This window comes from Trichosurus vulpecula, chromosome 6 (genome assembly GCF_011100635.1).
Source record: "Trichosurus vulpecula isolate mTriVul1 chromosome 6, mTriVul1.pri, whole genome shotgun sequence".
Classification (NCBI taxonomy): domain Eukaryota; kingdom Metazoa; phylum Chordata; class Mammalia; order Diprotodontia; family Phalangeridae; genus Trichosurus; species Trichosurus vulpecula.
Window position 1 is genome coordinate 205996098 of NC_050578.1, and position 20291 is coordinate 206016388.

General features: G+C 41.1%; 1 protein-coding gene and 1 pseudogene across 19 annotated transcripts in view; one reads left to right on the forward strand and one right to left on the reverse strand.

Moving 5' to 3' along the window:
• Nucleotides 1-20291, reverse strand: part of ABLIM2 (actin binding LIM protein family member 2) — a 313210-nt gene that overhangs the window by 123629 nt on the left and 169290 nt on the right. The window lies entirely within an intron of this gene.
• LOC118853243 lies at nucleotides 104-916 on the forward strand (annotated as a pseudogene).

Sequence of the window (20291 nt, forward strand, 5' to 3'; positions counted from 1 at the left end):
GTAAAAACAATAACAGCAGAACTCATCAAGAAATCACTAATAGAATAGGACTCTATTTTAAACATTTTATCATGCTTTATTTTAACCACCAGATAAAACAGTCATGACAGTAATTACTATAACGCTGTGCCCCATTGCTCCGCAGTTTGGAGCCTACAGCACCAATACCCAACCCTGATGAAGCAGCAGGCAGCCCTGGTAGCAGCTCAAGGTGCCTACCTCAGTCCCATGGCCATTATGGTAGGTGTGTATATGCAGCACATGGCTGCCATCGATGCCAATGGGCTGATTGCCACTTCTATCACCCCCTCCTCAGAATCAACACACTGCTTGCCATCCCTGCCATGCCTGTCTATGCCATCCCTGTTACTCTGGGTGCTAATGACTACAGTCCTATACCCACACAGCCCACCAACCAGCCAGTTCCTGACACCCTTTATCCCACTGGTGTCCACCCCTACCCAGTCCAGAGCCCAGCTGCCTTCGTGAACCCCTCCAGCAGGCCTATGCAGGCGTGTAGGACTACACGGCAGCCTCCAGCCTGGTCAAGCCTACCTTCCCTCAGCCTTCAACCTTGGTGACCCAGCAGCCCCTTCCACTCTCCCCACTCCCCCTCAGCAATGGCAACATCAGCAGCAGTAAGAAGGCCCTGATGGCTGCAACATCTTCATCTATCACCTGCCCCAGGAGCTCACTGACTGAGATCCATCAGATGTCTGCTCCCTTTGGCTATGTCATATCTGCCACGGTCTTTGTCAACCTGGCCACTGATCAGAGTAAATGCTCTGGCTTTGTGAGTTTTGACAATCCAGACAGTGCACAGGCTGCTATTCAGGCCATGAATGATTTCCAGAATGGGATGAAGCACCTCAAAGTCCAGCTCAGGCAGCCCAAGGATGCCAACCTCCCCTACTGAGAAGCAGCAAGTCTGGAGATGCCAGAGGAAGGGGATATCCACAATCCCTTCCTCCCCTATTGACCACCCCCCAGCCCTCTCTGCAATCTGCTCTGGCCCTTGGCTGGGGCCCCAAGGGACAGCTGCTTCATGAGTCCTGGGGAAGCAGGACACCTCCAGTTATCCTCACCCCTCCTACAAAACCAAGTTTCTTCTCCCTTGATGGCCACCACAGTCTTGAGGGGAATGACATGACTGAGTTCTGGTATTCACTTGAGCCCCCACCTCCTCCTCAGGTATGTTTTTCACCTGATAAAGGCTGCAGAACAACAGAGCACAGCTCAGTGTGTTCTAAGGCATCTCCTTCCTGCCAAAGTATGGTACTTGTGTCCTGGCACCTCCAATGCCCATCTTCCCCCACCTCTCCCCATTAGGGACTACTTCCTCTATCTCTTGAACTGTGCAGACCCCCAGGAGGGGAACAAAGGACTCAAATCCCCCATTACTAGCCTCACCTCCACTCTTGGGGTTTCCCAGCAGCCCTCCCACCCACTCCTTTTCCCCTACAAGAGCTAAGATATTCCTGTACTTGGGCCATCAGGCCCTAAAGCTCACTGCCTTCCCAAGGTCCCCCTCTGGGGCTACCCATCTCCTGCTCAGTCACAGAGATTCTTTCCCTAGGAGAAAATACCTCCCCTCCCCCAAGTAATGTTTACAGTCTCTGCTGATCCCCTTCCTGTAAATCCCACATTGGTGCTTGTAGCCAGCTGGCTACCATACTTCTTTAGGGGAGTTTAGACAATGTTCCCTGTGGATTTTTTCTTTCTTATTTTTTTCTCTTTGGTTTGAAGATTATGCGTAGAAAAGGGAGAGGCTCTGTTGGAGGGATTTATTACCTGGTCATTTTCTTTAGGAAAGGGCTTTAGGGGAAGGAATGGGGAGGATTTGGAATGGATGGGAAGGGGAGCCTGGGGAGTCGAAATTTCAGTTCTCAATGTTTAATTTACTTCACTTTTCTTTGAATAATTTGATTTTTCTGTCTAAATAAAGAAAAAACTTTAAAAATGAAAAAAATGTTGTGCAATTCTATATCACTTTAAAGTTTGTCAAGAATTTTCCTCATAGAAACTCTGTGTTAGGTAGTAAAATTATGTTATGCCTATTTCACACATGAAGAGATTAAGGTTCAGAGAGAATCAGTGATCTGTGTGAAGTTTTACAAGTAGTACAAGTGTGGTCCAAATAAAGAAGGCTACACTTATTTTCCCCAAATTTCATACTGTGATCTATACTCACTTTGCACATACACACATGTGCGTAAGCATATGTCTATATGCAGATATCTATCTATATAGATAGACATGCTAAATTATTTGTGGTTGTTGTTCAGGTGTCTTCAGTTGTGTCCAACTTTTGGTGACCCCATGTGGAGTTTTCTTGGCAGAGATACTGGAGTGGTTTGCCATTTCCTTTTTTAGCTCATTTTACTGATGAGGAAACTGAGGCAAACATGGTTAAGGTACTTCCCCAGGGTCACATGGCTAATAAGTATCATGAAAATGAGTCTCCTGACTCCTGGCTCCACGATCCATCTACTGCTCTGCCTGGATGCCCCATGCTAAACACATATGTATAAAAATGAATATGAGAGATGTCACCTACCATAGGGCAGGGGCTAGTAATCTGTACATAAGTGTCCCTGTGGGCCATATATTGACTTATTTATTTTTTATAACTAATTTATTTTTACTTTTCAACATTCACTTCCATAAGTTTTTGAGTTTTAAATTTTCTCCCCCTCTCTCTCCTACCCCCTCCACAAGACAGCATGCAAATCTGATATAGGTTCTACTTATACATTCATATTAAACATATTTACACACTAGTCATGGTGTAAAGAAGAATCAGAACTAATGGGAGGAACCAGGAGAAAGAAGAAATACAACAAACACACACACAGAGAGAGAGAGAGAGAGAGAGAGAGAGAGAGAGCACAAATAGTATGCTTCCATCTGCATTTAGACTCCAAAGTTCTTTCTTTGGATGTGGATAGCACTTTACAACATGAGTCTTTTGGAGTTGTCTTAGATCCTTGCATTGCTGAGAAGAGCTAAGTCTATCAAAATCAGTCACCGAATGATGTGGCTGTTACTGTGTACAATGCTCTCCTGGTTCTGCTCATTTCACTCAGCATCAGTTCATATAAATCTTTTTAGGTTTTTCTGAAGTCCACCTGCTCATTATTTCTTATAGCACAATAGCATTCTATCACAACCATACACTACAAGTTGTTCAGCTATTCCCCAATTGATGGACATCCTCTCAATTTCCAATTCTTTGTCACCACAAAAAGAGCTGATATGAACATTTTTGTATGTGTGGGTCCTTTTCTCGTCTTTATGATCTCTTTTGGTTATAGATCTTGAAGTGGTATTGCTGGGTCAAAGGGTATACACAGTTTTATAGCCCTTTGGACATAGGTCGAAGGGTATGCATAGATTTATAGCACTTTGGGCATAGCTGGTTTACTTTTTAGAAGTAACATTATCTATATTTATTGCATTTTATTTATTTGGTTAAATACTTCTCAATTATACTTTAATCTGGTTTGGCTGCATTTGAGAGTGTGGTAGACCACACATGCCCTTCAAGAGTTCAAGTAATTTGGTAGTGTGAATCTGATACAGCGAAGCTCCTACAATAGGCTGTCCTCTAACTTTACCTGGGCAAGGTCCAACATTAACTGATCATGTTAACTATTGTCAACAAAAATGAACACATCCATTTGACATGTGAAAAGGCTTTGATTTCATGATTTTATCTTTATGGATCAATGGAAAAATGCAAGAAGGAATACTACCGACTAAGGATTTCATAAGCAAAAGATACTGCCAAAAATGGAGCATAAGTGCCATAAAAGACAGAATCATGTATGAACACGAAAACAGATAGGTCATGGAATGAGAAGGAAAGAGGTCAAATGGATAGTTCAAGTGATGCATTTGTACCTAGAAGATAATAAAAGAAGTAGGGAACTATGTGTAGTGTGTTGGGTGAATGGACCATCTATGGAGCAGTTATCGAAATACATGGACAGGTATGTAAGTATTCAAATAGAAGGCTAGTTATTAGAATTATACCCTCAGAACACTAACTGCACACAGGTAGGACAATGAGGGTCAGAAAATACTGATAAATATCCATATATTCCCAAATATTACAGGCTAATATATCAAGTAAAATGGATTTGATACAGTTTTGGGACCAAACCCTCAATAAATTTGGTTGGGAGTTGAAACTTGGGGGAAAATGCAATGCTGCCACTCCACACCTCCATTTCAATGTCATTCCCACTCCCCCAATGCACATATAGGGGATTTCAAATTATTTTCAGGTTGAAAAATGAAATCATAAGAAAGTCCTGACTGCCACTAACTTATTGTATGATCTTAGACAAGTAACTTCCCTTCTGAGCCTTGGTTGTCCAACCTGTAAACTGAGAGAGTTGGGACAGATGATCTCAAAGATTCCTTCTAGCTTTAAATGTCAGCAATTCTGTGAATTGCCAAAGACTGCTTACCTACAGCTCTCTGAATGATTATCAGCAAAAACCTAAAGTATTATAGAGCGGATAAATTTTTTTGAGAAGGTAGGATGAAGCAGGGGGTGGGATTTGGAACAAAATGTTTCTTCTAAGCCTGGTGACAAGGATTTCCATTGTTCTGTTACTTCAAGTCCCTTTCCTCAACCCACTGAACCCATCAAAAATAGGCGTTTCTCTTTTCCTTAGTCCACAGATTGTTCTAAATAGCTGTGGTACTTCATAAATTGCCCATTGCATGATAACATTCCTGACTAGCACCCAGAGACCTTTCAGATAGATATTGGGCATTTTCTTGACTTTATCCTTTAATGATGATCTATCCTGATACTTTCATTTGGCTGCTTTGTCCTTCAGTGAATGAATATTCCTCCACAACCAGGGCAGAAGATCTTGGCTGATTCCTATCTCTGAAGAAGGAAACCCAATTTCAAATTTGTGAAAGCCAAGGGGAAGATATTTGCATGACCTTATACTCCCCACCTCATCCCTTCCCCTATTCTAACCCTTGCTCCCTAAGGTTCTGCAGTATTTTTAGCTGAAATGGAGGCGGCTTCCAGCTATCCTTGCCCTGTAATTTGGTGGCAGGATTGCCACGTCAAGACCACAATCTTCTAAGCCTTCTGTTAAAGCCTTCCAAACTCTTCATCTCCCTTAACTCCTGCGGATTGAAAGCCTTCAATAAGGAACAAAGTCATTTTTCACACCAAGGAGTTAGGCATCCCCATGCCAAGGATTTGTCTTACACAATCTAACTTTCCAGTTCCCTCATCTGTTCACCAAGGAAAGTAACATTCACATCATAATATCCTTCAATGATCAGCTCACATACACCTTTCACAGGAAATATTTTCTGATTCCCTCAGCTACCAGGACCTTCCTATAAAAAATTATCCCTTCCACATAACAGGCAGGGTACCTCCACGATCTGGAAAATCTGTGTAAAAGTTTTTGGACCTCCCTTCATACCAGAATAGAAGTCTGAATTATTATAGTATTAAAGATAAAATATGTTGACATTATACAATGCTATACATATATTTTATGCATTTCTGAGTTTCTAAATTTTTTTCTGTGATGTTTGTCAGTCTTCATGTGTCATCTGCAGCTTCCACAAAACTCTCCCCAAATTCCCATTTAATTCCTTATGCCAACCTGTGACATATCAAAACTGAGATGGGGAAAGTTGCAATATGGAAAGGATAACTGTACTTTGAATCCCTACTTACAAACATGCTACCTTCCCGGGTAGAATGCATGAACCTTGAGGGTAGGGTTTATTTCTGGTTTTGTCTTTGTATCCCAGCATATAGCACAGTGCTGAGCCCATACTAGGCACTTGGCAAATATCTGTTGATAAATTATCTGGATATCTGGATAAACTGCTTCATTATACTGAGGTATAGAGAAAGGAAGGGGCCCATCAATGTATTAAGAGGCCTTGGCTGGGTAACATGGATGGGGGTAAAGTGAAAGGGCCAAACCCAGATCCCAGGGAGTAAATTGAAACTTTGCTGAGGTCCAAGTCAGAGGTATCCAATCCAGATGGCTAAGCAGGAAGCCAAATGAAACTGGGAGAAAAGGATCCCAAAGTGAGGGGAGATCTATATGGAGCAGGGCCAGGGAAGTACCATAGAAGAGAGAAGCACAAGCCTGGGGACTGACAGTTTGTCTCACTCAAAGCATAAGCCTGAGCATCTTTTTATGGTGATGGTAGGCTAACTGAGCAGCTGTGGGCCTGGAGAAGAATTAAATAGATGCTTATATAAGAGGCTATAATGTAACTTCAGCTGCTATTGTTAATACTGAATTGGTGCACAATGCAACATTCACTTCAAAGCAAATGCAAAATGATGTAGTAGAAAGAGTACTGGAACCAGACTCAGGAGACATGGGGAAAAATCCTGACTGACACTAACTGGCAATAAGCTTCTATTGCCTCACCCATTTAAATGGGGATGATGATACTTGTTTGTAGCAGTATGGAATGATAGCTGAAAAGCCAGAAGTAAGATGCTGGAAGACCTGGGTTCAAATCCTATTCCTGACACACGTATAGCTATGTGATCCCAGGAAAAGCTGCAGACTCAGTTAGGTGGCTCAATGGATATGGCACTAGGCCTGGAGTCAGGAAGATCTGAGTTCAAATCCAGCCTCAGATACTTATTAGCTGTGTGACCCCCTGGGCAAATCACTTAAATGCTATCTTCCTCAGTTTCCTCAAATGTAAAATGAGGATTAACAATAGCTCTAGCTCTTAGGGTTGCTGTGAGGATCAAATGAGATAATATTTGTAAAAATACTTTGCCGGGCCTGGCATACAGTAGGCACTTTATAAATGCTTATTTCCTTCCTTCTCAGTGGCCCCAGACAACTCTCTCTAAAAGACTGTAAATTGCAGATAAGCTATTGGTTTACATCAATGGAAGGGCAGGCATTTTCTTCACGGATGAAATCACAGGTCAAGACCCAAAACAAAACCCCTGAATTAGCAATCTCAGGGAATTGTTGTGAGAAAAGCACTTTATAAACTTCAAAGCTCTTTGAAATTAGAACAATTGTTGTGCCATTATCTTTATGCCAGTAGAGAAATGACCCATGAAGATGCCCTTCTAGACAAGAGCTCCCAGAAAGGATGACTTTTTAAAAGCCTGGACTCGTGGCTTTATTTGTCTTCTTCCTGTTGCAGTTAGCCCAGAACAGAAAAACTGGGGAGATGCTGAGGCACCAGAGAGGGCACAGGGCATCTCTGACATAAAAAGCTCACAGGAGATCTCTTAGTGCTTGCTTCTTAAAAGATCTGTTTTGTGGTTCCTGACAAGCAGCTGTCATCTTTAATAATATAGAACAAGAGAGAAGAAAAGAACAAATTCAGTCTTCTGGGAAGCTACAAGCATTCAGATTCTACCCTTAATGTGCAATACAGAAGTTGGGAGGTTGGGATACCATTAGAGTACAGTCTTATAACCAGGTATTTCATCTACCAATGAGTGATGGTCTCTTAGTGAGTGATTGATAATGATGACAGCGATCATGTAACATTGCTAATAGCCACCATTTTTACAGTATTTCAATGCTCATGGTGTAGGGAATTCAAATATTATGTCCATTTAAGAGAATGAGAATACTGAGGCACAGAGAGGTAAAGTGATTGCTTATAGTCAAATAGCCAGTAATTTCAAAGCCAGGACTTGAACCCAAGTTTTCTAATTTGGTGCTTGGCAGTCTTCTCATTATACCATGGGTCTTCGGATAGGAAGAAAGAGTGGAAGGTAGGAAAGAAGGAAAGAAAGAAAAAATCATTTATCAAGGATTTACTATGTGCCAGGGAGGGACTGTGCTAAGTACTTTACAAATACTATCACATTTGATCCTCACAACAACCCTGGGAGGTAGGTACTATTATTATACCCATTTTTTCAGTTGAAGAAACTGAGGCAAAGAGGTTAAGGAACTTGCCCAGAGTCACACTAATAAGTATCTAGCCATATGTGAACTCAGGTCTTCCTGACTCTAAGCTCACTGCTCCATCTATCCATTGTACTCTGCTTCTTTTAAAGGTGTCTACGGTGATGACTTTGATAATATTCATTCACTTAACATGTATTATTTGGCTACTGTGTATAGCTACTGTGCTAAATGCTAAGGGAGATACAAAGTACTAATACAGTATTTGGTACCTAGTAGGCATTTCATTGGAAAAAAAGTTTAATTGGTTGACAAGACATACTCCCTGCTCCCATGGAACTTACAAATCTAACAGTAGGAATGACACATGAAGACAGCTAAAATATACAATATAACAAGTAATGCTATTAAAGTGGTATAAATAAAGTTTTATCTGAGATCTGAGGGGAAAGAACCCTATAAATCAGGGAAATGAAGAAAGACATTAGAGAATTGGTGACATGTGAATTGGGCTTTAAGTGATGGGTAAGAATTTAGCAGACTGGCTGAATGTGAAGATTTAACAGTTTGGAAAGTCTGGAGATTAAGGTTACTCTTCCCTTTAACTGTGGCTCTCTATTAGGAGGTAGCCCACTTTCTGGTAAGTAACTGCAGCTCCACCTGTTGAGAAGCAGCCTGGAAGAGTGAATAGAGAGCTTGACTCGGAGTTGAGAAAATCTGGGTTCATGTCCCACCTGTGACAAATCTTCCTAGGTGACCCTAGTCAAGTCATTTGACCTGGAGTCAGGCAGCTCTCTACAAGTATGCTGTAGAAAAAGGTGCTTATCTGCATTGACAAAGGAACTGTCTTCCCTCAGCATTCCATTCACAGACGAAATCTCGGTTGCGTTAAATTGTTTTTTGTTAAATTTTGTTTAAAACATTGTGCTAAAAAAATCAAAACTTCTATGTCCCCACCAGCTAAAATTTTCTCATTCCTTCAATGTCCAGCACATGTGTTACTTCTTTTATGATACTTGCTTGTACCCCTAGCTAGACCTGATCTCCCCTCACAATGGATCCCTAATCTCTTAGTTTCATTTCTCCTATTGATTAATCATAGTCTAACTTGAAATATGTTTCTGGATCTTGCTTAATAAATCACGGTGAAATCAAAATGTGTCATTGAGCACAGGGGCTATTTCATTTTCCAGGCACAGTGCCTGGAACATAGTAGGTGCATAATGAGTGCTTGTTTCTTTCTTCCTCATTTCTTTGTTTCCCAAGTGCCTAGCACTGTGCCTGGGATCCAGCTGGTTGCTTGTTGAACTGAATTAAATATCTATTAAATCCCTCCCTACCAGATTTTCAGCTTCTTGAGGCTCTTTCTTTGTGTCTCCAGCACCTAGGACCATGTGAATCTCCAAGCCTTACATATAGTAAAAGTCGAATAAGTTTATTGAATTGAATCAAATTGGCCCACTCACTGTTCCTCATTCTACTTTGCCTCTGACAGACTTTACCTTCTGCTTTCTCCCTTCATACTTCTGTCCATACTCTTTGACTATCTTAGGATACCCATTGCTCTCTGCTCTGCCAATCTAAGATCCTTTCTATCACATAAGATCCAACTTAAATCCCATCTTCTTCAAGCAACAAGCATTTCCGAAGCACTCAGTGTATGAGACAGACACTGAGTGTGGTGCTGAGGGGACAAATACAGAGTGGCCATGATTCCTACTCACAAACAATAAGGAAATCACCAAACACATGAATAAATACATTCAACACAAATGTAGACGGAACAAATACCAAAGTATGCCAAGTGATTAAATATAAGGGAGTTTGGGAGGGAGGGAGCTGGCAGCTGGGGGGACCAGGAAAGGATTCATGAGGCAGATGGTGTTTGAGCTGCATCTTAAAGCAAGAGAGGGACTTTGAAGTCCCATGAAGCTCTCCTTCATTATACCAGTTCCTCTGACCTCATATAGTACTGTCTATATCACTTATTGTCTACACTTATTGTCTGGTCCATAATTAAAGCCAATTATGCTATGTTTTTTTAATTGAATTTTCTACCAAAAACTTAACTATATTAAATAATTTTTCATGTTGATATAATTGGGTCAGTAACATCTACCTTCCAGGCCTCAGTTTACTCAACTATAAAATGAGCAGGACTAAATGGTCTCTAAGGTTCCCTCTGCTGATAGCTGAGCCAGCCTGGAAGTGGCTTGGTGCCTATTGAAACCAGGTGTTGTTTTATTTTCATTTATTCCTAGCATTGTTGAATCAGTCATTTCAGAAGCATATTAGTTCCATTTTTTCCTTAAGAAAAAATATTTTAAAAAATGATAAGGAATAGGGATGAATTCACGTGCTAGGCTGACCTTCTATTCATACAAAAAAACATGTCAATGTTGTAAGAGATTTCAAAGGCAAGCTAGTCTAGGCCCCTCATTTTGGGGAAACAGATGCCTAAAGAGGAGGAAGTGAGTTATCCAAAATCACATAGTATTCTAATTTGTGAGTCATGTCTAGGACTGATATTTCCTACCTCCCAGTATGAAATCCTGGGGCAATAGTGTGTGAGAGAATGTTGCTAGAGAGATGTACCTGGAGTCAGGAAGATTTAGGTTCAAATCCCACCTCTTACTCTTACTAAGTTATGTACCCCTGATCAAATTTCTTCACCTCTCAGAGATTCACTTTCTGGAAAAATGAAAACATCGTGGTATAGAAGACAGAGAGCTCACCTCAAAGGGAGTAAGAGCTACATCCGAACCCCACCTCTGACACAGAGTGGCTGTGTGACTGGGGACTGCTCCCTTCACTTCTCTGTGCTCTTGTAGAGAAGGTGCCAAACTGCTCCATTGGTAGGAGCTTCCTCACCTGGGAATTCTCGATGTCAATGAAATCACAGATCTATTCCCTATCCCCTTAAAACCTCTAGTATTTGTTTCAAAACAATTCAATGGCTGAACTGAACCTTACTTGAAAAATGATGAAAAAGGATACATAATAGAGACTGGTTGCGACACAGATATCTTCAGTCACTTTATCATCCCACCCAAGGCCAAAGATGACCTGACTATGAAGGCACACTTGGCATCGATCACGTGATCACAGCTCTAGGTCTATGCGCTGCCTCGGCCCCTTTAGAACTATGTGTCGCTAGGCAAGTCACTTTACCTCTGATTCTCATCTTCCTCATCTGTAAATGGTGATAATAATACATCCACTACCCACCTCCCAGCGTTGCTTTGAGGAAAGTGTCTTGTAAACCTTAGGCGCTATATGATATGAGAGTTTTTAAGCATTTACTGTGCATGAGCACTGTGCTATATAAGTATGAGCTGTTACTTTATTTTAAAAGGTGAAACATCCTGTTTTCTTACTGAATTTCTTAGCAGAATTATGTCCTGATTTGCCTCCCCTATTATTATAGTACTCAGTGGTATTTGGGGAGGCGTCAATGGGTGTGTGCACATACTATACCCCAATGAAAACAGTCAAGTGATCTTAAAAATAATGGTCAGAGAGGGTATAGCCCAAACTGATTTCTCCTTCTTTGGTTCTGCTAATAGGCTTTTACAAATACTCTTTGGCTGAGTTGTGAAAACAAAATAAAAATATTAGAGATTGAGTCATCTAAAGAGCAAAGGAGGGGATAGAAAGATTACAGAAATATTATGGGCACATATATATGTGTGTATGTATATGTGTGTATATGTGTATATACACACACACATATTTCAACTGAATTTCAACGACCCATAAATTTTCCTTGCATCTATAAATAAATCAAAATAATCACAGAACAGCGCACAAGGGATACATGATCTTACAAGGAATTTTGCCAAAAGAGAGATGATTTCACGGAACCACAGAATTCCAGAGTGGGAAGGCATATTACAGAATGCAGAATAATGACGATGACAACAAGATGAGACACAGAGTGTAAGAGCTGGGAGGCATCTCAGAACATAAACATGGAATGTCAGACATGGAAGAGAACTCAGAACCTAGGCTACATAACATCAGTGCTAGAAGGGACCTTAGAACGTAGAACATGGAATTGTCAGAGATGGAAAAGATCGTAAAACTTGTAACACAGAATGTCAGACCTAGAAGGCATACTAGAATATAAAATAACACAGCTGGAAGAAACCTTAAGAGTTTGTATATAAACTCACCTTACTACACAAGGTTTCTCCTTCCCTAATGACCATGAATTACTTCATAGTGTGATGGTTCTGATGTGTAACACTTGGCTGCTTTTCCTGGGTTATGTGGCCACACTTTCAACGTAACAGGGCCAGTTTGCAGTAGAACCCTGTTTCTGGCTGCTCAAATAAACCCAGAGCAGATCTGCAGAGCCTACTTTATATCAGGGTATTGTTTTATTTTCATTTCTTCCGTAGAATTGTTCAAACAGTCCTTCAGAAGGATCTTTGCCTGCAATGATTTCCAACATCATTTGCATTAGTTCAAGATGCAGATCCACTTCAGCAATGTTTGACAAAGCCAGAGACTTGCATCTAGGCTGATGATGTTGCCGTTGGCCTCACAGAAGTGCTGGGGGATAAACTTTGTAAATTCATTGCCACTATGGAAATGTGATCTGGAGAGGCAGTGTAGTTCAATGGAAAGGGTAATGGGCTTGGAGTCATGAATTCAAATCCCTAATTCTGCTACTTACTAGTTATTTACTTGGGCAAGTCACTTTACATCTATGAGCCTCATTTATAAAAGTGGGGATTGTGTGTTTACTCATATGGGGGGGAGGGGAAATCAGCCAGTCAGTCAATACGCATTTATTAAGCACCAGTAGGTGCCAGGCATGAGGATAAACAGAGGGTATAAACAAGATGTATACAGAATAAATTGGAGATAATTAAAGAAGGAAGGTATTAACATTAAGGGGGCTCAGGAAAGGCTTCTTGTAGAAATAAGAAGACTTTAACTTGAAGGAAGCTAAGGAAGCCAGGGAGTGGAGATGGAGAGAGTAAACATATTTAGTGGTGAAAAGAGCACCTTTATAAATCTGAAGGCATTAGAGAAATATGAATGATTATTACATGTAAAATGTTCAGGCAATGCATTTTAAGATATAACAGTATGCAGTTAGTAGGGGGCATGAAAACTGGGGTGATTAAATTCACATTTAATGTCCTGCATCATTTCCTATATCACTCAGCGTTGATGTTTCTACACCTAATCACACTTAGAGATCAGATGAGGAGACTGAGGCTCAGAGGGGAAGTGATTTGGCCAAGCAGTAGGTGACAACAGCAGAATTGAGAATCAGCCCTCTTCTTCCAATTCCAAATCCAGGACTTTTCCTCTACCCAACATTTCCAGCACATGCTGACTGATGGTTGCTTCCTTTATATGAAAAAAAATTACGAGTTCTGACGAACTGAAAAGCACCATCAGGTTCCACAACTGTTATGTCATAAAAAAAAAACACTGGTTCAGTGTTAATTCGGATTCAGTTGTCAAAGGACCACAGCCTAAGGTAGGGGTGGAATCCACAGGTAGCCCTTCCCCCACCACGAACCCAAGGGCAAGCATAAAAGCAGGAATTAAGAAACTCTTAACTCCATCACATGCAAAGCAGCCCAGCTGCCAGCTACTCAAGCAGAAATAAGCCCACACCACCAGCTCTGGCAGAAATACAAAGGACCTTCCCCAAAAGATTTTTTTTAATCACAACAATGCAGTGACCTCTGACAAGCCAGGTCATCTGTAGAGGCTTTCCAATGCTTCCTACCTTCAAAGGTAATGCTCCTGTTAGCTGTGTTAACTCTGAGGCTGTATTTGGATCCCTTTTCCCCAAAAGCAGTTTCCTTTCCTCTCCTGGGAGGAGGGAGAGGAGAAAAACCTGGCGCTGCTAGCAGTCTGTAAGGAAGATCAGTTCTCGCCCTTGTGTCGTTTCGTTGTAGATCTCACCACCCAAAGCCTGGCTGTTCTCCCCTCAAACACCTGCTCTTTAGAAAGGGGGAAAATTCCGGCAGTGTCGTTCAGCAGCCACCTCTTTATTTACAGCAGCTCAGGTACGTTGGGGGATGTCTGTTGTTAGCAGAGCAGCAGTATAATAGGTATTTCAGCATCAGAATATACCATTCTGCCCCACGGTGGGCTCAAAGTTGTTACACCCTGCTTGGAGGAATTAGTCTCGTCTCAATGCACGAGCTTCCAGCCCCAAAAGAAGGGTGAAGGCAAAGAGGCTCCCAGAGTGGGCTGTGCACCTCCCAGAGCATCCTCGCAGCAGCAGCTTAGGGGCAAACAAAAGCATCAGTCTTCACTGCAAAAGCTTTATCCTTCACAGCACAGAAAAGAGTGGGTTTTTTTTCTTTCTTGCTTCTCAGTCAAGACAGTCCCTTCCTCCCCCGCTTGGATTTAGCCAATTCACCTCATTGGCAGGGTGTTCTCTATAGCTCCAATTGTCTGAATTTCCAAGGATACTTAATGCTTGCAGAGGCCCCCATTCTTGAGGCAATGTCTATGAGTCAGCACAGTGTAGTGGGAAAGATCTTAGAGCCCTGAGACCTGGGTTCAAATCTCAGCCCTGATACTTACTAGCTCTGTAAGAGCTGGCAGTGCATTTTTTCTATGAGCCTCAAATCCCCACTTTGTATAATGGGAGTAAAAAGATTTGGACCTTTGTTGTTTTGTTGTTTTTTCAACATGGCTAATATGGCAAAATGTTTCACGTGATTTTACATGTGCAATTGATATCATATTTCTTTCTTGCTTTCACAATGGGTAAGGAAGGGGTGGGAGAGAAATCAGAACTCAATTTTTAAAAATGAATATTAAAAATAAATAATAAATGGGGGAAGGAGGCTTGTACCACTGCACACTATGACCTGGAAGAATTATTGAGATGAAAGCACTTTTGAAGATGTAAAACACCATCCCAGTGGGAACTATTCCTATTAAAAGTGCTGTCTTGAACCTCCTGTGCAGCTACGAGGAACTGATCCCTAAAACATGTCATATTGAAGAGTTTCTAGGGTGTGGTACAGTGAAAAAATGCGCTAGGTTTGGAGTCTCTGAAGACCTGGGTTTTTCTTGTGACTCTGACTCACTAGTGATGTGACATGGGGCAAGACATAGCCCCTCACTGGGCCTCAGTTTCCTCATAATTAAAATGAAGATGATGGACGAGATGGTCCTCCAGGGTCTCTAAACCCTGATTCCATGTGTGGATATGGGACTCCCACTGTGTGAGATAGAACCAAATCTTGAACCATGAGCCACGAAGTGAAATTGGGTTTGATCAGAGAATCACCCAGTTGGGCCAGAAAGGGTAGAGAGAGAAAGGGTAGAAACCAGCATGGAAATGGACAACAGGGAATGGGCATCACAAAAGTAAAGCTTTAAATAGCATTGTAGGGGATTATTACAAATCAGTAAATTTTTAATATGTCCTGTGCTAGATAACAGAGATAGCCCCTAAATTCAAGAAGTTTACAATTTAAAGGAGAGATATATAACTTGTTCCACACCTGACTATGGTGCAATGACAAAACTATGGTTTTATCAATGGAAATTAGAATTAAAGAAGATAGATCCATATAGATCTTCTTTGCTGCTGTACTCTAAGGATGATAGCCTTTCCATAAGCCCTGCAGGTAAAATCTCCTATATGTGTTGTTCCCTCCATTGGGAAGTGAGGAAAAGAACATTCATGGTAGACTATGATAGGGGCAAAGGAAATGCCCAAAGTGCCATAGGAGGGGCAGCTAGGTGGCGCAGTGAGTAGAGCACTGGCCCTGGAGTCAGGAGGACCTGAGTTCAAATCCAGCCTCAGACACTTGACACACTAGCTGTGTGACCTTGGGCAAGTCCCTTAACCCCAACTGCCCTGCCTTCCCCCCTCCAAAGTGCCATAGGAATTTATGGGGATCATCAGGGAAGACTTCTTGAAAGAGGTGGCATGAAAGGGACCTCAAAAGAAGGGAAGGATTTCAACTGGCACAGATGAGGAAGGAGTGAATACCAGTGAAGTGGCAAGAGAATTTAGAGATCAATACAGAATCACAAAACTGAAGAGTTGTTAGGGTCTTCAAAGGCAAACCTGGTTCAACCCACCCCCCTCAATAAAGATTTCTTCTTTATTATGCCAACAGAGGCTCATCCAGTTTCTGATAGAAGACCTCCAATAAGGGAGAGCCCCCAAGGCAATCCATGCTACTTGTGGGTAGATATAATTGTTAGGAAGTCTGACTTTCTGTAACTTTGATGTCTTGCTCTTACTTCTGTCCTCAGGGGTCAGAACAAGGCTGATCCTTGTACTACAAAACAGCCTATCAAATACCTAAAGACACCAGGCTGAGTATCCTTAGTTCTTTCACTGATCCTTATTTGGCATGAACTCCTTATTTCAAAATTTTAGTTGCCCTTCTTTGGATGTAATGATGTCCTTAAAATGTGTCGTCTTAAATTGAACACAGAGATGCAGGTGTGTGTGATCTGACCAAGGCCCTCTACCATGTTTGTCATCTTACCTTTTCATCCCTACTTCATATTACTCTCTGCCATGTTAAACTCAACTGCTTTCTGTCTCCTGATCATACTCCAAACATTTGTACTCTTGTGCCTCATGCTTCCACTTATGCCTGGGGTATCTTCCCCTCCTCTCTTTGCTTGGCAAATTCTATCCAATTCTATCCTAATCCAAATGCTGCTACCTCTATAAAGCCTTCCCTAATTCCTCAATCAGTAAAGACTTCTTCCCTCAGACCTCATATGGCAGTTTGTTTTATAACACTGATAGACATGTTATATTGTCTATTAGAATTATAGCTGTGGAAGGCACTGGTGGCTGGAGTGAAATTAAGGATCTGCTGTAATAGAAAATGATTATTTGTGTTTGTGTTTTATCTCCCTGTTATACTATGAGTTCTAGGAGGGCAGGGATGAGAACAAAACTTTGTTCTCTCTGCAGGGCTATGAGCATAGTAGATTCTTAAAAGGGCTAGCTTCTGTTATTGTTCATGGATTTGTCACTAGTTTCTATGTGACCTAGGGCCCTAGTTTCTTCCCTGGTGAAATGAGGAGAGAGGACAGTTTGTCTTTGTCCCTCCTCACTTTAGTAATATCTCTCGTTTCCCTCCCCTCTAATACTCTTCCACAATAATATGCCTGGTTCAAGTTCTCTCATACTACTGTCCTGGCTTTCTTGTGCCTGGCCAATTCTCTCCTCAAATTCATCTCAAATCATTTTTTTTAAAAAACTATTTCCTTAATAATATTCCTAATGCAGCCTACTTTTCATCTAATGTAAGTTCCCTGAGGGCAAGGTCTGTTTTGCTTCTGTCTTTGCATCCCCAGAGCCTGGAACAAAGTCTGGCATATAGCAGATGCTTAATAAAAGCTTGTTGATTTATTTAATGCACCACTCTAATCATGCCACTTCTGTCCTGAAAAAGCTTTCAGTGGATTCCCATTGCCTCCCAAGGTGGAACCAACCTACCCCTTTTAAGAAGTTTATTTGATTCCATTCTACTCCATAGATCTGGCCAAATTAGTTTACTTTGTCATACATTCTCAGTCTACTCTCCATACCTTTGTTCATTCTATATTATGGGTCCAGGACCCTCCTTTACCCATCTCCATCTGCTGGAGTTACATTCTTCTGCTCCTTAAAGACTCAATCCTAATGCAGCACCCTCCTCTTATGAAGCCTTCCCTATGCTGTTCCCCTTTCCCCTGCTAGCTGAAAGTCACCTTTTCCTCCTCAGACTTCTCATGGCATAATCCTTGGTCCTAGTCAATCTCCATGTATAATCATTGTTCAATCAATCAACCACTCAACATTTATTAAGCACCTATTATGTGCCAGACACCATGCTAAATGCTGGAGATACCAAAAGAGACCAAAAAAAAAAAGAAAAGAAAAGAAAGGAAAAGAAAAGAAAAGCTTCCTGCCCACAAGGAGCTCAAAATCTATTTATGTAGATTTCTTTTCAACAGTACAAGTTATAAGTTCCTTGAGGGCATCACTTTTGTATCCCCAGACACAAGCACAGTGCCTTGTATGTATATACTTCAGTGTTTTTATAGCTCTGTGATTTCATCAGTATGGGTGCTTCCTCTATCAAAGCAGACTGGAGCTTCCCCCATGTGTTTTCTTCTAGTATGATCCTTGTTTCCATCTTTCCATAAATATAACATAGAGATCTACCCAATGCGCCGGAGGCCTCCTTCTGTTTCTTTTAATATTTTGTAGAATGTTTAATTTTTTGGGCCATCCATTTGTTAGCCCTGACTTGCATAACATGACTGGCCGGCCTACTTTTCTGGTAGGGCGCATTTTTGAGTTTGTCTTCTTGAAACATGGCACACTCTACTGATGCAAGCCCCATATGGCCTTTGGATCTTACACAGACATTCTGTAACTGGTTCTAGTCTTCAGGAGAACCTTCTTAATTGTCTATGGAGCCAGAACTGGGGTGAACCAACAAGCCAAAGCAAGTTCCTTGGTATGTCTCTTCCCAGATTGATTCGAATGAGGACACAGTTTTTGGACTGAGAATGAGGGCAAAGTCCTAAGGCCTCTGGGTGGAGGAGAGGGCTTGGATTTTAACTCACTCAGGGTTGGCATAAGGCTAAGAGAGCATGACCCTGTTGTTGCTTCTGTCTCTGTTTCACATGAAGGAGTTTGGAGATGGCTATGATCTTGTGAGCTTCAAAATGTAAAAAAAAAAATTGGTGAGAGGAGAACAAACTGGCTGGTAATAAACAATTACCATCTTGGTCAGAGGTAGGACCACTTCTCTCCCACCCAAACTACCAGGAAAAGTGGCTTTTATCATGAACTCCTCCCCCCTCAATAAAAAAAAAGAATCATACTTTTAGACTGAAAATATCTGAGACAGATACATGTCTATATATCAAATACACACACAAAAATGCACATATATGTGTCTATATATGTATATATACACTTGTATGCATACATACACGCACACACATATATATACATATATACATAATATATACGTGTGTGTATATATATGTGTGTATATATATATATATATATATATATATATATATATATATATATATATATATATATATATATATAGATAGATAGGCATAACCCTCCTGAAAATAGGGGAGTGACTCCCCAGTCATAGTTGTCTTGCTGTTCTTGACAAAAAAGGGTCTCACGGTCTCCCTGTTCTATGTGACGGGACATTCCATTTGTAATTCCATATGTAATCCACATTACAGGTAGGGTACCCCAATCCCTATATTGCATAATCTCTGTTACATGTCCCTTTCAGCTCTAATGCTTTGGATCCTAGGACCTGGGGTCCAAAGACTCTAGTCCCACTTTCAGTGTCACTACATATTAGCCAGACAGCATCAGGTATTAGCTCCTGATCAAAAGATTGGTGATGAGAATATCTGTCTTACCTACCTCCTCCTGGATATAGAGACAAAAGAGACAGCATGGATGAAAGGACTTTGTTAAGAAAGTACAACAGGAATGAAAGTTATTGTTGTTTTTGTAAGGAAAATGATAAAACAACCAAGAGCGGGTGCTCTCTGTGATCTTTGGAATTGGTTCACATGTGTGCATGCTGGTACGTACAAATAGGTAGCCTTTTGGACAGCACTGGATTTTGAATCCTGAAGGCTTGTGTTCAAAATCCCACCATGGACACTTCTTAGCTATGAGACCTTGGACAAATCATTTTAACATCTTTGAGCCAGGAAAGGTTGTGTTGTGTAGTGGAAAGGGTACTAGATCTAAAGCCAGAGGACCTGGGTTCAAATCTTACCTCTGATATTTCATATTTGGTGTGACCTTAGATGAGCCTATGGTCTCTGTACAATCTATTTCCTAGTTTTTTTAAAAGAAAGAGGTGGACTGCCTCAGACGGGTCAAAAGTGTTGCCAGCAAAACTCCCAAGTGCCACTGGAACCACATTAAAATGGAACTGGAAAATATTTAACAAAATAAATAAAAGATACACTAGAACATAGATAATGTTAATATGTGATCTTCTAAGTCAACATGTGGCCCACCAGGATCCTTATGTATGGTTTAGTGGACCCCAGTTCTATTTGAGTTTGATACCAATAGTCTACATAAACTCTAAGGTCTCTTCAGGCTCTAAATCCATGATTTCTATGCTCTTCTAAGGCATAGATAGACTGAAGCTCCATTGCAGGAAAGAGTTCTTAGACCACAAGTACCTCTTTGCTGATGATTTCATAGATCTTTCACATATTCATATGTCCAGTGTGTGTGTGTGTGTGTGTGTATGTGTGTGTGTGTGTGTAAGTGTGTATATGAGAAGGAACACATACACAAAAGTGTGTTCATGTGGTGAAATAAATCACTGTTAACATATATGTGTGGGTAGGGATGTGTGTGAGCTG